The 14,814-nt window shown below is 49.4% G+C and overlaps 1 long non-coding RNA gene across 1 annotated transcript; it reads right to left on the bottom strand.

Annotated features, from left to right (window-relative positions):
* Positions 1-609: 609 nt before the first annotated feature.
* On the bottom strand, positions 610-4,986 carry LOC146542607 (uncharacterized). The gene is made up of 3 exons (XR_014880062.1): positions 4,436-4,986; positions 2,862-3,009; positions 610-1,644 (listed from the first exon to the last, which is right to left on the bottom strand). It is a non-coding gene; the product is annotated as an uncharacterized LOC146542607 (long non-coding RNA).
* Positions 4,987-14,814: the final 9,828 nt, after the last annotated feature.

The following is a 14,814-nucleotide window of genomic DNA, read 5'->3' as shown; positions in this document are numbered from 1 at the left end:
AGTATTATTTCCACAAGACATCATGCATAAAAGTGTATGCACACTTAAACAGCAACTGGACATTTACAAGCAGAATGAGAGTACGCATATTCATTACAATTCCAACTCTTAGTTCGTGCGCAGCATACATGTGTTCCATACATGGCATGATGCAGTTTACAGGCACAGCACACGCTTATTCAATACAGTTGCAAGACCTCGATTACATGTGTCAGAGTAACCACAGAAGGATCACCAAGCCTCCATACCCCATTAATGACATTACTTTTACACAAACGTTATATTCTGCAACCCACCTCAAAAGCAACGCAGATCCCAGCCCATCAGAACGGAAATGCAATTCTAATATTGGACACAAAGGGGTACGAGTCTCAGACTGGCCGGGAAGGAACGCAAATTGCCTCCGACGGCCCTCGGGCCTTGCTTACGGGGCTGGGTTAGCCCTGCGGTACAAACAAACAAAGCAAAGCTAACCCAACCCCGTAAGCAAGGCAAAGCTCAAGTCAATTTTGTTTACATTAGTTGAATGTGAAACTACAGCCAATTTAGTCAAAATAAACTGATTGTGAAGCTACAGCCAATTCAGTCAAAATAAATTGAATGCAAAGCCCAAGTCAATTTGGTTAATGCAAAGTAACTGCAAAGCTGAAGACAATTTCGAATAGATAAATTGAATATGCGTGCTTAAATCAACGCAATTCTCCAAATGGCCACAAAGGGGCACGAATCTCCGACTGGCCGGGAAGGAGCACAAATAGCCTCCGACGGCGCTTAGGCCTTGCTTATGGGGTTGGGTTAGCCCTGCGGTACAAACAAACGAAGCAAAGCTAACCCAACCCCGTAAGCAAGGCAAAGCTAAAACCAATTTGGTTTACGTTAATTGATTGTGAAGCTACAGCCAATTTAGTCAAAATAAATTGAATGCAAAGCCAAAGTCAATTTAGTTGATGCAAAAGGACTGCCAAGCTAAAGCCACTTTGGTGGATATAAATTGAATGCACGCGCTGAAATCAGCGCAATTCTCAAAATGGCCACAATGGGGCACGAGTCTCAGACTGGCCGGGAAGGAACTCAAATTGCCTCCGACGGCCCTCGGGCCTTGCTTACGGGGCTGGGTTAGCCCTGCAGTACAAACAAACGAAGCAAAGCTAACCCAACCCCGTAAGCAAGGCAAAGCTAAAACCAATTTGGTTTACGTTAATTGATTGTGAAGCTACAGCCGATTTGGTTGAAATACATTGAATGCAAACGCTAAAATCAGCGCAACTCTCAAAATGGACACGAAGGGGCACGAGTCTAAAAGTGGCCGGGAAGGAAGACAAGTCACATCGGAAGGAAACGTTGATTGGCCTGAGAGTAGAAGGGCCCTAAAGAACGGCGTGAGTGGGTTGGATCGCTGGGCTGAGGCCAATGGAATGAACTATAATGAGACCGAGTGCCGCTTCCCACGCGTTGCCTGCGACGACCTTGGGCGGTGGTAGGGGCTTATGGCAGAGTGAAAGGAAGACTATGGAAAGGGAACGGACTGGGGGATATGGGGAACGGCTCGACTGAACCGAGCTGCTGGCGAGCGTGGGAGGCTTCGAAAGCTGATGGCGTCCCAGGAGGGAAGTCATCGACTGGAAGTGTCGAAGGCATCTTTACCTGTAATACAGAGAGACACGCTTTAGAAAGAGGAATGCCCAGACACAAACGGCGCTCACCGTAAGCCCGCCCCCACAAAACATGGAAGCCAAACGCCGCTCCAAGAAGTGGAGTAAGACTAGGGTTAGGAGTATTTAACAGGGAAGCTGTAGGATTTTTCTTAGTATTACACAGAAGGTTACAGATGGGTTTTGCGCCCAATTGAAGGGTAGGCTCTGGGTTAATTTGGACAGTTAGTACAGTTATCTATACAGTCATATTTACAATGAGCACTGCATGTGGGGTTCAGAGCTCATTAGGGTCAGGGTGAAGGTATTAGGGTTAGGTATATTAGGATTATGCTCGGAGTGACCGTTAGGGAAGGCCAAGACAAAGGCAAGAGAAAAAGGCGAGGAGAACACCCAAGAGAACACCAGAACAAAGGTCAAAGGCATAGACGAAACACAACGGAAGGCAACAGCGAAGGCAAAGGGGTGGCAAAGACATGGAGAATGCCAAAGAGAAGGCCTCGTCCAAAGTCAGGCCCTAAGAGAAGGCCGCAAAGAATACCAAAACAGAGACTAAGGAGAACAACGCAGAGGAGGCCAAAATGGAGGACAAGGTCCATGAGAACGCTGCACGGAAGGCCAATGCAGAAGGTCAAGGGCAGTGGCCAAAGAGAACATGGCACAGAAGGCCAAAATCGAAGACCAAAGAGAACGCCGTAAGGGATGCTAAAACAAGAGGCCGAAGGAAACACGGCTAAGAAGGCCGTGAGCAATGGCCAAAGCGAACGTGGAAGGGAACGCCAAAACTGAGGCCAAAGAGAACGTCGCAGAGAACGCCAGAACGAAGGGCCAAAGAGAACGTGGCAAAGAAGGCCAAGGGCAATGGCCAAAGAGAACGCGGCCAGGAATGCCAAAACCAAAGGCCGAAGAGAACATCACGGGGAACGCCAGAACAGGAAGCGTAGGGAATGTGGCAAAGAAGGCCAAAGACAAAGGCCAAGAGAATGCCACGGGGAACGCCAAAACAGAATGGCAAGAGAACGAAGCAGGGAAAGCCAGGGCAAAGGGAAGGAGAACACTGCAGTGAAAGGCCAGAGGAAAGGAGAATGCAGGAAGAAAAGGACAGGCAGCCTTCCGGGGCACCGTGAAATAGAGAAATGAGCTCTGGAAACCCTACCTTATGTCTCAATAAGTAATGGGTAAACACTGGTGGGCGTGCATTGCCCTTACCTGCTGGGCAGACAATTACCAGCCAGCAAAGTGAGCTTCCGGGGCATTCCACGAAATCCAGATTCCGGTTCTTTGCTGTTCCCATGAAGATCTACACATCTCCGTGCAGTCGTTACGGCACTCGGGAGGACTGCAGCTCTGCCGCCACCTGTTGGACGCAACGCAGTAATGAAGACACTGCCCCGCATACGTAGGGCCGCACCCTCCTCACATTGCTCTAATGATGACGCAAGGGAGCGTTAGGGATATAACTAATGCTATTGATAGGTTTGAAGTTACAGTCAGTTTAACAGTGTTCTGCACTACAATTACAATTCGGGTTACTTTGAAAGAAAACACGGCGCGTTATTTTTATGGCAGCATTTAGGGTAAGAGACATTTTTAATATGGGGTTAAGGGTTTGGTTTACAGATACGCTGCAGGTTAACATAATCATCATCAGAACTCCCATTCAGCTATGGGTTCAGGTCAAGGTTAACATTAATGCTACCTCCCAGCCAATCCCAGAGTGCCAAAGGCAAAGGGAAGCACAACTCCCATGGAAAGCCAAGGTAAATGTAAAGCAAACAGCCGAGCTAAGGCAAGGGCAAAAGCAAAAAGAGCACCCGATGGAAAGCCAAGGTGAGGTCAAGGGCAAGGAGGGCAACAGGAAAGGCCAAAATATACAGCCAAAGAGACCGCGGCAGGAAAGGCCAAGGGCAAAGGCCAAGAGAACACAACAATAAATGCCAAAATGGAATGCCAAGGGAACACGGGATGGAAGCCCAAGCAAGGGTAAGAGAAAACATGGCAGGAAGCGCCAAAATAGGAGGCCAAAGAGAACGCGGCAAAGAAGGCCAACGCAGAATGCAGCTGGAAGACCAAAACAGGAGGTCAAAGAGAACGCTGCAGGGAATGCACGGCCAAGGGCCAAGAGAACGTGGCGGGAAGTGCCAAAACAGGAGGACGAGAGAATGCTGCCGGGAACGCCAAAACCGAATGCTGAAGACCATGTGGCAACGTAAAGCCAAGGGCAATGGCCAAGAGAATGTGGCACGGAACACAAAAACAGGAGGGCAAGGGAATGCCCAGGCAACGGCAAGGACCAAGAGAACGTGGAAGGAAATGCCAAGGATGATGGCCAAGAGAACGCGGCAGGGAACGCCAAAACTGAATGCTGAAGAGAATATGGCAACAGAAAGCCAAGGGCAATGGCCGAGAGAATGTGGCGTGGAAATACAAAGGTCATTGGCCAAGACTACACGGAAGGATATGCCAAAGCAGGAGGGCAAGAGAACGCGGCAGGGAACACCAAAACTGAATGCCAAAGTGAATGCGGCAAAGAAAGCCAAGGGCAATGGCCAGGAGAATGTGGTCTGGAACGCAAAAACAAGAGGGCAAGAGAATGCAGTAGGGAACACGGAGGGCAAAGGGAAGGAAAACACTGCAGTAAAAGGCCAGAGACAAGGAGAACGCAGAAAGAAAAGGACAGGCAGCCTTCCGGGCACCACGAAGTGCAATTAAGAGCTCTTGGAGCACCATGTTGTGCCATGCTATGGAATGGGTAAACACTGGTGGCTGTGCATTGCCCTTACCTGTTGGGCAGACAATTACCAGTCAGCAAAGTGAGGTTCCGGGCCATTCCAGGAAATGCAGATTCCGGTTCCTTGCTGTTCCCATGAAGACCCCACATCTCTCCGTGCAGTCGTTACGGCACTCGGAAGCACCGCAGCTCTGCTGCCACCTGTTGGACACAACGCAGTAATGAAGGCACAGCCCCGCATATGCGCCTCTTTCACAAAGCTGCGCTCCTTCCTCAGAGCAACGTGGCTGCACTCTGTGCACGATGCTGCTTACCGCCAGAGAAGGCTCAGGTACCCAACAACATTTTTGCTTCCATCTTCTCTGATAACTGCTCGCTATACGCTGCCCTCACCTTTGGTTTGGTAGGTGGGGATTGAGGAAGAAATGCCAGTCCCACAGACCCCTGCCCATCCCACACTGCGATGGGAGATCAGGTTCTGGACCACCTGAGGACCCAAACATCCAGGAGTCTTTGGGTCCTGACGAGATGAGTCCCAGAGTTCCGAGGGAATTCACCGCTGCGGTCACCGAGCCGCTCAGTGGTATTTCAGAAGTCAAGGCAGTCAGATGAAGTCCCTGGTGAATAGAAAAAAGGTGACAGCACACCTCTTAGTAAGGATAGAAAGTGTGACCCTGGAAACTACCACGTGTCAGTCTTACCTCTGTGCTGGGAGCGATCATGGAGCAGACCCTCCTGGAAGCGATTCTAAAGCACACGTTCCAGTGTGTCACCACCCTCTGTATGAAAAGCTTCCTCCTAATAACCAACCTAGACTTCCCCTGTCTCAGTTTAAAACCATTCCCCTTGCCCTTTCGTCAGTGACATAAACAGTGGGGTTGAGTGCACTCTAGTGACACAGAGTTGTGGGGTGCAGTGACACAACAGAGGGACGGGATGCCATCCAGAGGGACCTCAACAGGCTGAGCAGTGGGCACAAATCCAAGGGCAGGGTCAGCAGCTGGGATGAGGGAACACCCACCACCATAACGTGCTGGAGGATGAAAGGACTGAGCGTACTCCCGCCCCATAGGGCCTGGGGGTACTTGTGGGTGGGAGCTGGACACGAGCCAGCAGTGGGCCCTTCCAGCCCAGAAAGCCAACCGTATCCTGGGCTGCATCCAAAGATGCGCAGTCAGCGGGCGAAGGGAGGCGATCCCCACCCCTCTGCTCTGCGCTGGTGAAGCCTCACCTGCAGTGCTCCACCCAGATGTGGAGTCCTCAGTGCAGGGAGACACGGAGCTGTGGGAGCGCATCCAGAGTACAGCCACAAACATGAACTGAAGGATGGAACACCTCTCCTATAAGAAGGGAGAGCTGGGCTGTTCAGCCTGGAGAAGCGAAGGCTCCAAGGTAACCCGGTAACAGCCTTTCAATACCTAAAGGAAAGAACAAGAGAAAATTGAGGTTAAATATAAGGAAAATGTCTTCCACAGTGAGGGTGGTGAGACAGCGGAACAGGTTGCCAAAGACATGGTGGATGCGCTGCCCCTTTCAAGGTGAGGCTGGGTCAGGCTCTGAGCAACCTGATCTAGCTGTGGATGTTCACTGTGGGGGAGTTGGACCGCATCGCAAATCTATCTGCATACAAGCAGTGCACCAACATGGGGCTCATGAAGTTCATTACCTGCTGCACAAATCTCACACCGCTGACTGGAGGAGCCCAGGCAATCCTTAAACCCCATTGGGCTGCAAAATGAAATCAGAAGAGACACAGAATGTAATTTAATACATGATAATGATGCACAGAATGCCCTTAAAAACCCTACACGGGTGCAATTAACACATGGCACTGTGAATTACAGCCATGAAGTAGGATGATGTGGGAGCAGACAAACCATGTTTGGAGCCCAGACTGGAGATTATGAGGTGAGAAACACTGAAGAAGAAACAACATACATAGCAGATACAGCTGCTCTAATTCAGCTTGAGATCCCCCAGAAAAGCAGAGCCCACAGCTCTGAAATATAAACGGGAATCACTCACCCCATTCTAAGGGCTCACCCCACATCCCAAAGGAAGCAGTCTCTAGGTTGAGATGCTGCCCTTACAGCTACCAGCCCTTAAATGAGGTTAGGATCCCCCAAAAAGAGGGGATCACAGCCCTGATATAAAAAAAGAAACCACTTACCCCATTCCAAGGACCAATACTCACCCACACTCTGAATGAAGGAAGCAGCTTCCATGTACAAATGGCTACCAGCCCTTAAGTACAGTCAGGATTCCCTACCAAAAAAGAGAGATAGCAGTCCCACAACAGAGGGGAGGAGAAAAACAAACAAACAAAAAACAAACAAACAAAAACAAACAAAAACCCCAAAAACAACAACAAAAAAAAAAACACTCACTCCATCCTAAAGAGCAAGGCACACCCCATACTCCAAAGGAAGCACTCCCCAGGTTCAGATGCTGCCCCTACCCTTCCTAGCCCTTAAATGGGATCAGGGAGGGGTGGAGCCTGGCTCTGCCCCACCCCACGGCCAAACTGCCCCCAGCTGTGCTCGCAGGGCTGCACCCCTCCCCAGGTGCTCCATCACAGCTTCAGGACGGCCCTTAAAGTGCCGGTACAGCTATAGAGCAAAGAAAATGAATAACATGGATGTCTGCCAAGAGAGGTTTATAGCTGAATGACCTGCAATAACCCACATATTTTAATCTCAGTCTGTCCTCAATGCCAATTGGTGACTGTATGGAAACTGCTGAGTCATGGCCTGAAACTCTGATTGATCACCTGAGGCGAGCAATGAGTCAGCAATGAGCACAGCTGAAGGCAATTCACCTGTGCTGCCAGAAGGGGTGGAGCCTGGCTGCACCCCTCCTAGATCTATTTAAGAGCTGGCTACCAGTGGGGGAGGATCTCTGCTGGAGATCCACTCTGCTGGAGTTTGGTAAGTGAGCCCAGGATACAGGTAAGCTTTCTATCTATTCTGTTTTTGTTATTATAATCTGTTTTGCCTAACTCTCTTGTTTATTTTGTAATTGTAATATCTTAATATTCATTGATTATACAGTGACTCTTCTAACAGACAGGGGAACACAGGTCTCAATGCTGACAGCAGATGCTGATATCTGTGTGAGCAGCCCAGACAGTAGAGAGCTGGAATCACTGCTAGGAATGCAGCAAGTGCATTCCCCCCCCCCCCCACGGGCCTTGTCTCGTTGGTCATGGGGCTGGGGCTGGCTGTGCTGTTAATATGTAGGATAGCTTTTTCTCCCCTCTCTTTTTTTATCTCCTGGGTTTGTGCCCCTGTCACAGACTCAGATCTAGATATAACTGTGTCACAATCTCTTTCTGGAGGTCCTTCCCTTTGGAGTTTTCTACTGCAAGCCTAGGACGCGGGTGGGCATTTCATTTATTTTTGTCAATTACTTACTATTGCAGTAATCTTTCTGTGGGAATCAAATGTTGTTTCTGCATTAGAATTGGATAATATATATATTTTTATTTCATGATCTCTGCTGTCATAGTTCTTTCTGGGAGTCTTTCTGCTTAACTTGGGGAAGATCTCTGATAGTTTACGTCACTTATCGTCTAGATAACCCTTCCCAGGGACGCACGCTCTGTATATAGGTGTATATAGGTGTATATATGTATATTTTGTCATACACACTGCAAGAATATCCTGCACGAGATCAAGCCAGAGAACAAGTCATGGCATGCCCGAGGAAGTGCCTGAAGAGACACTGGAAGGCCTGGCATCATCCCCCGCCACGGTGATCAAGACTTGGAAGCAAATCACCATATCAATTCGACAAGAAGAGCGCTGAGACATCTTGGAAACAACAGGATGGTAACTAACTGACGCCAGATAACAAACAAATTAACAAGTAAATAACAAATGTAAATCCTCTGATAAGATTGTGAACCTGGAGTACCCAGCCAGTGGGGAAACAGGGGAGAGGGGGGAGGCAAGGGGGAGAAAACAGGGTATAAAGGCTGTCATGTTGTGTCCATAGGTGCGCTCCTGCTTGCGGGACGCCCGCCATTGCAATTGCAAATAAAATCTGCTTTTATCAGAGATACCGTCCTGACAAAATTATTTGGATATTTCCAACACTTTCTAACTATAAAACCTGTAAAATACTGTTCTAACAACGCCACTCTGCAAACTGTACATTTGTTAATTATGCACCCTGGAACTGGGGTTTGGGCACAGTGGGTGCACCTCACCCATCAGAACCCCTCAGGGATGCCTCTGTGTAGGGAGCACTGAAGGCTATTAAAGCCCATCGCTGTTTCCATGGCACAAATACCACCTTGAGAATCAATCAGTGTAATTAATTCACTTTCCTAATGAGATGTGCAGTGCTTCTAACTCCTCCTCTGACACTTCCACCAACAGTTCTGCTTTGGGACCCACCTGACTGAAATAAGTAGCTCACATGCTCTTCGCCTTCTGAGATAAATCCCATTTCTGCCATAAGATTGGAGATCCTGGAATGAAAAGCAGCACCTAAAGAAAGGTAAGAAACAATGGGAATAGGAGAACACAGCCAGAAAAACATGCAGGGAAAGAGAAGGAAATACCCGTTCTTTCACCCCCAAAACTGTGGCTTTTTCTCCCAGAAATGCCTTTTCTCCCCCAAAACTGTGGCCTTTTTTCCCAGAATGCGGCCTTTTTTCCCAGAATGCGGCCTTTTTTCCCAGAATGCGGCCTTTTTTCCCAGAATGCGGCCTTTTTTCCCAGAATGCGGCCTTTTTTCCCAGAATGCGGCCTTTTTTCCCAGAATGCAGCTTTTTCTCCCAGAAATACCAGTCTTGTCCCATAAATGTCTTTTTCTCTCAGAAATTCCAGATTTCACCCCATAAATATGACATTTTCTCACAGAATTACATTTTCTACCCATAAATATGACATTTTCTCCCAGAAATACCAGTTTTCTCCCCAATAATATGACATTTGCTCCCTGAAATTTCAGAATTCTCCCCATAATTATATTTCCTCACAGAAATACCAGTTTTCTCACGATAGATACGACATTTTCTCGCAGAAATACGAGATATCTCCCCAGAAATATGACATTTTCTCCCAGAAATACCGGTTTTCTCCCATAAATATGACACTTTCTCCCAGAAATACCAGTCTTTTTTTTTTTTTTTTTGAGAAAACTGGTATTTCTGGGAGAGAAAAAAAAAAAAGGTATTTCTGGAGAACATGTCATATTTTGGGGTGAAAACTGATATTTCTGGGTGAAAACACTGGAGTGATGTTGAGGTGACACTGGATTGACACTGAGGGGCTGACATCAGAGAGTGATTGCCAGAGGGTGACATTGATTGGGTGATGCTAAGGGAAGATACTTTTGTTATGTTGGTATGTAATGTTGGGATATTACTGGGGTTGACAGCAAGGAGTGTTGCTGGGGTGACATTGAGGTGACAGGGGTAATGTTTGGCTGATGTAGGGGGTGACCCTGGAGTGATGTTGAGGTATCACTGAGGTTTATAATCTAGGATTGATGCTGGAGTTTACACTGAGAGTTGATACTGTGGTGAGATTGGGGTGATGCTGCAGTGATGTGGTGGAGTTACATTGGGGCGAGATGTTGAGATGATGTTGGGGTATCACTGAGTTTAAACATCAAGGAATGATACTGGGATGATGCTGTCGGGGTGATGCTGGGAGAGCACACTGGAGCGATGTTGTGGAAACACTGGGCTGACACTGGGGGATGCTAGGGGATGATGTTGGGGTACCGTGGGTGACATCAAGGAGTGACGCTGGGGGGTGTTGTTGTTCGGGTGATGCTTGAGGTGATCTGGCTGCCTGTCCCCACAGCTCCAGCGAAACTCTGGGTGATAACGCGGTGACATAGAGCATCCCTGTGTGCTACAAGGTGAAGATGGTGGCCACCTGGTGAGGTGGGAGAACACCCTCTGGACTCCCCTGCACCCCACAGCCCCCAAAGGGGACTCTGGAATAGGAACACCCACATGGACCCCCACTCCACTCCTCCAAGCACCCCATACCTTAACTTCATCTCAAGACAGACCTGCATTGCTGCAGCACCGCTACCTGGTGCCCCACAGCCCCTTGCCTCACTGATCTCACAGTCCTCCCTCACTGACCCCTAGCCCCACTGATCCCACTTAGAATGATAGAATTGTTCAGGTTGGAAAAGACCCTCGTTCTGTCACGAGTGAGAATAGACCAACCCCATTCTTGATGCAATCACCTTTCAGGTATTTGAGGAGAGCAACGAGGTCTCCCCTCAGCCTCCTCTTCCCTACACTAAACAGCCCCACGTCCTTCAGTTGCTCCTCATAGGGCATATTCTCCAAGCCTGAAGGGCTTGTGAAGTAAGCCTTGTCGCCCTTCTTTGGACCTGCTCCAGCACCTCAATATCTCTTCTGTACTCAGGTGCCCAAAACTGAACACGTTTCTCTAGGTGAGGCCTCACCAATGCTGAGTACAGGGGCAGGATGACTTCCCTAGTGCTGCTCACCACACATACAAGCCAGGATACCATTGGCTGCCTTGGCCACCTGGGCACACTGCTGGCTCGTATTCAGCTGACTGTCCATCAGTACACCAAGGTCCCTTTTCACCAGGCAGCTTTCCAGCCACTCTTCCACAAGCCTGTAGGGTTGCCTGTGGTTGCTGTGACCAAAATCCAGGACCTGACATTTGGCCCTTTTGAAACTCATGCAGGTTGCCTCAGCCCAGTGATCCAGCCTGTCCAACTCCCTCTATAGTGCCTTACTACTCTCTGGCAGATCAAGACTCCTTCCCAACTTGGTGTCATCTGTAAACTTCCTGAGGGTGCACTCAATCCCCTCATCGTGTTCATCGATAATGATGTTAAACAGCAGTGGTCCCAGTACTGAGTCCTGGGGCACACCACCTGTGACTGGCTGCCAACTGGATTTAACTCCATTGACCACAACTCTTACTTGATTTACCCCACTGATCTCACAGCTCCTCCACACAATTCCCCCTCACTGCCCCCATTCCCCCCCTCTCCTTTCCCCCCAAATTCTGTTCCAGGTGCAGACAGTGCTGCCCCCCTCCACCCCTCTCCTCCATCCCTCACTATCTACATTCTCCTGCCCCACAGCCCGGCCTGGTTGCCCCACATCTGCGGGGTGAGCCCCACAGCACTGCCACACAGCTTCTCATGGTTACCACTCCCACACTGTGAAGCTGCACCAGGGAGGGGCTGGTGGAGCTGGGGGTCACTATGGCGTATGGGAATCGATGTGGGGCATAGGGTGCTATGGGGCCAGGAGTTGCTATGGGGCCGCAGGTCACACTCACTGGCACTACTGCAGCAGCCCCTGCCTGCGGAACACTGCCATCACCTTGAGCTGCTCACGCAGCACGATGCTGCTGTATCCTCCACCTCCTGCTGGAGTGTGTGGGGCAGCTAAGAACCTGGTCACCCAAATCTTCACAACTGGCTCCACACCTCAGCTCCAATGCCTGCACCTGGTCCCAAACCCCACATCTTGGCCCCAAATCTGTCTCCAAACCCAAAATCCAGGGCCCAGATGGATCCCCTGCCCTACAATCTACATCTGGGCCCCATGTCCCAAACGCTGCCTTCTAGACTCTGGACTCCACACTACAACCTGCACTCCACATCTTTGGTCTGAACTCCAGTTCCTTCCCCGGGATCAGATTCGGGATTCAGGACAGGGGTGGGGCAGAGGGATGGGTGTTGCTGTGGGGTCTGGGTTTGGTGCTTGGGGCCCAGAAATGGGATTGGGGTGACAGGTATGGGGTGTGCGGCATGCTGGGGGGGGAATTTTGGGGCCAGATGTGAAGTTTGAGTTACATCCCATCTGAATGTGGGGCCATAACCAGGACCCCAGACCTCATAAGCAGACCCCTCAACTATGACAACAAAATCCCCTAACGCCCCTAATTTACCCTGAGAATGGCCCATTACACCATACCTCGGTGAAAGCCACATGGACCCCCAGACTGCCCAAAATCCCCAAAACAGCCCAAAAGCCCACGCCCAAAGTACAACACACGAGCCATTGTCAACAAAGCAGCACATGTGCACCAATTCTGGCACAACATTACGCATGCGCTGTTTCAACTCCGCAGTACGCATGCGCCAGTTTTGGCAGACTACTACGCGTGCTCCAGTTCTGGTATAACTCCACGCATGCTCTGTTCCTGGCACATTGATGAGCAGGTGCAATGCTGAGCCAATCAGGTGCTGCGCCTGGCGCAGTGGCCCTTGTGAGCGAAGACTGGCCGTGCTCAGGGTGGACTTTGGCGTAAAAAAGCCCAAGAAATAAACCAGGGATATCCTGGGTTGGAAGGGGGGACTATCGCTGAGCCGGCTGTCCATGACTGCTCGCCCACACTTGAGTGCATCGTAGAAATAGGTGCTATTTATAATTCGTCTTGCGCGTGCGCACCATTGTCTGCACGGCGAAACGAAATAAAGGTTGGCGGATTAGCTTCTCAGATCGACAAGAACCTACGTATGTCACTTCCACATCTCTATGCGCATGCATTTTGCTGCCTGCGGCACTAAGAAATATATATGGTCGCAATTCCGCGCATTGACCACGCGGTGGCAGCAGATACCGCGGAAAGTACAACAACTACGGGATTGGCGCGGACCCGCGGTGCAGTTCCTGGTGATCCGTTCTCGAGATGACAAGGGAGGAACACGAAGTTAGAAAGGTAAGTGGTGACGTGAAGAAATAAAAAAAAAAAGCCGAAGAAAACGAAGACTTCTCCCAACCCAGGAAACCTGTGCTTAGTGTTTGTGAACATCTGCAAAAAAAGATTGATGTTGTCTTTTTTTTTTTTTTTGGCCAACATTTATTATATTGTTTTAAAATACACACCAAAATCTAAGCATTGAGCAAATATGATGATAATGAAATGAAGGCACATTCGTGAGTCACCTCCAATAATAATTACATAATAATAATTGCCTCCAATAAAAATACATAAGAGTAGGTGGTGTTGCTGGGGGCAACAGATGAGATGAAGGCAGATGCAAACTGCCAGAAGAATGGTCAGACTCCAGGAGGTGGAGGAAGGAAGGACTATTGCTATCTGCTAGGCCAATTCCCACTCTTCTAGTCTTCATAGCTTTCCCTGTTTCTAAAAATGTAGTGCAGCCAAACACCACAGACCTAGGTCTCTGAAGGTTACAAAAGGCACATCCTATATGACCATACAGACAAATGAAAGGGGAGTAGATGAAGAGCTCTGGAAGTACTGTACAATGCCTGTGGTTTCAGTAGGGGCCCTTGGAGTCCACTGGGGCAACCGGGGATCCTCTGGGATACCCTAGAGCCTCTCCTGTGCACTCTAAATGCCTGGGATGCTATTGGAAACTCTCCCAGGTAATTCACCTCCCAGCCAATCAGCTCCCACCAGCAGGAATCATGTCCCAGTCAATCAGATACAGCCAATGCCCAGTTCTTACACTCTAGGGCCCCATAGAGCCTTTCTGAGAGGGGTCCAAGGGCTTCCCAGTTGATTTTTGGGCACCCTGGACCACTCCTCTGGAACCCAATGCCCTCTAATGTGCCATAAGCATCTTTCAAGAACCTGTGATGAGCACTAGGAGACACATCTCAGGGCTATTGAGGGTACTCTAGAGAGCCCTAGAGACATCCCAAAGCACTCTAGAGCCCTTTCCCAGCTCCTCAGTGTGCTCTAAGGTTGTTCACTGGTTTTCCAGTGTGCCTTATTGGACTCCAATCTCTTTTGGTGCACCCTAGTGTACTTCCAGAGACCACAGAGTTCACTCCATGACACTAGAGACATTGGAGTGCACCCCAGAGATCTCCCTGGGCCACCTAATGTACTTTAAGGCACACTAATAGAATCCTAGAGTTTATCTATGTCCTCTAAGCTGCCCTAGAAAGTTCTCAGTCTGTCCTAGAGGCTTCCAAGAATGCCCAAGTGGACTCTGGGGCATCCTACAATATTCCCAGAGCTCCTTGGGATGCTCAAGGGTACACTAAAGGCTTTCCAGTGTACCCTATTGTAATCCAAGTATGTCCCAGTAAATTCTGAGCCACACCAGATGACTCGATGAACTCTATGGGCCACAATACGGCACCTCGGGGTTAATTAAGAACCTCTGAGAGCGCTCTGTGGTGCCATCACATACAGTGGGTGTATATGTGGATGTGTGTGATGGGCAACCAGCAGCTGGTAACTAAAACTGGATTCCCGGGTGCTGAGGGAAATGTGATTTTTCCATGGCTGCACAGCATGTGGGTGGCTTAAGTGGAGGCACGTGAGGAAACGATGTTCCTTCCCCCATGGCAGTGGCAGGAAATGCCTTTTCCTGCCCATTTTCTCTTTTCTGTGCGGTTCCCACTGTTCCTGTGTAGCCATATGAAGCCCGTCACACCATCCCCCTTTTCCCGTGGTGCACAGTCGCGCCACACAAGAGCCTCTA

The sequence above is a fragment of the Meleagris gallopavo genome, chromosome 29 (assembly GCF_905368555.1).
Source record: "Meleagris gallopavo chromosome 29, MGAL_WU_HG_1.1, whole genome shotgun sequence".
Lineage (NCBI taxonomy): Eukaryota > Metazoa > Chordata > Aves > Galliformes > Phasianidae > Meleagris > Meleagris gallopavo.
Note: the sequence above shows the minus strand (reverse complement) of the source record. Positions and strands in the feature narration are given on the sequence as shown.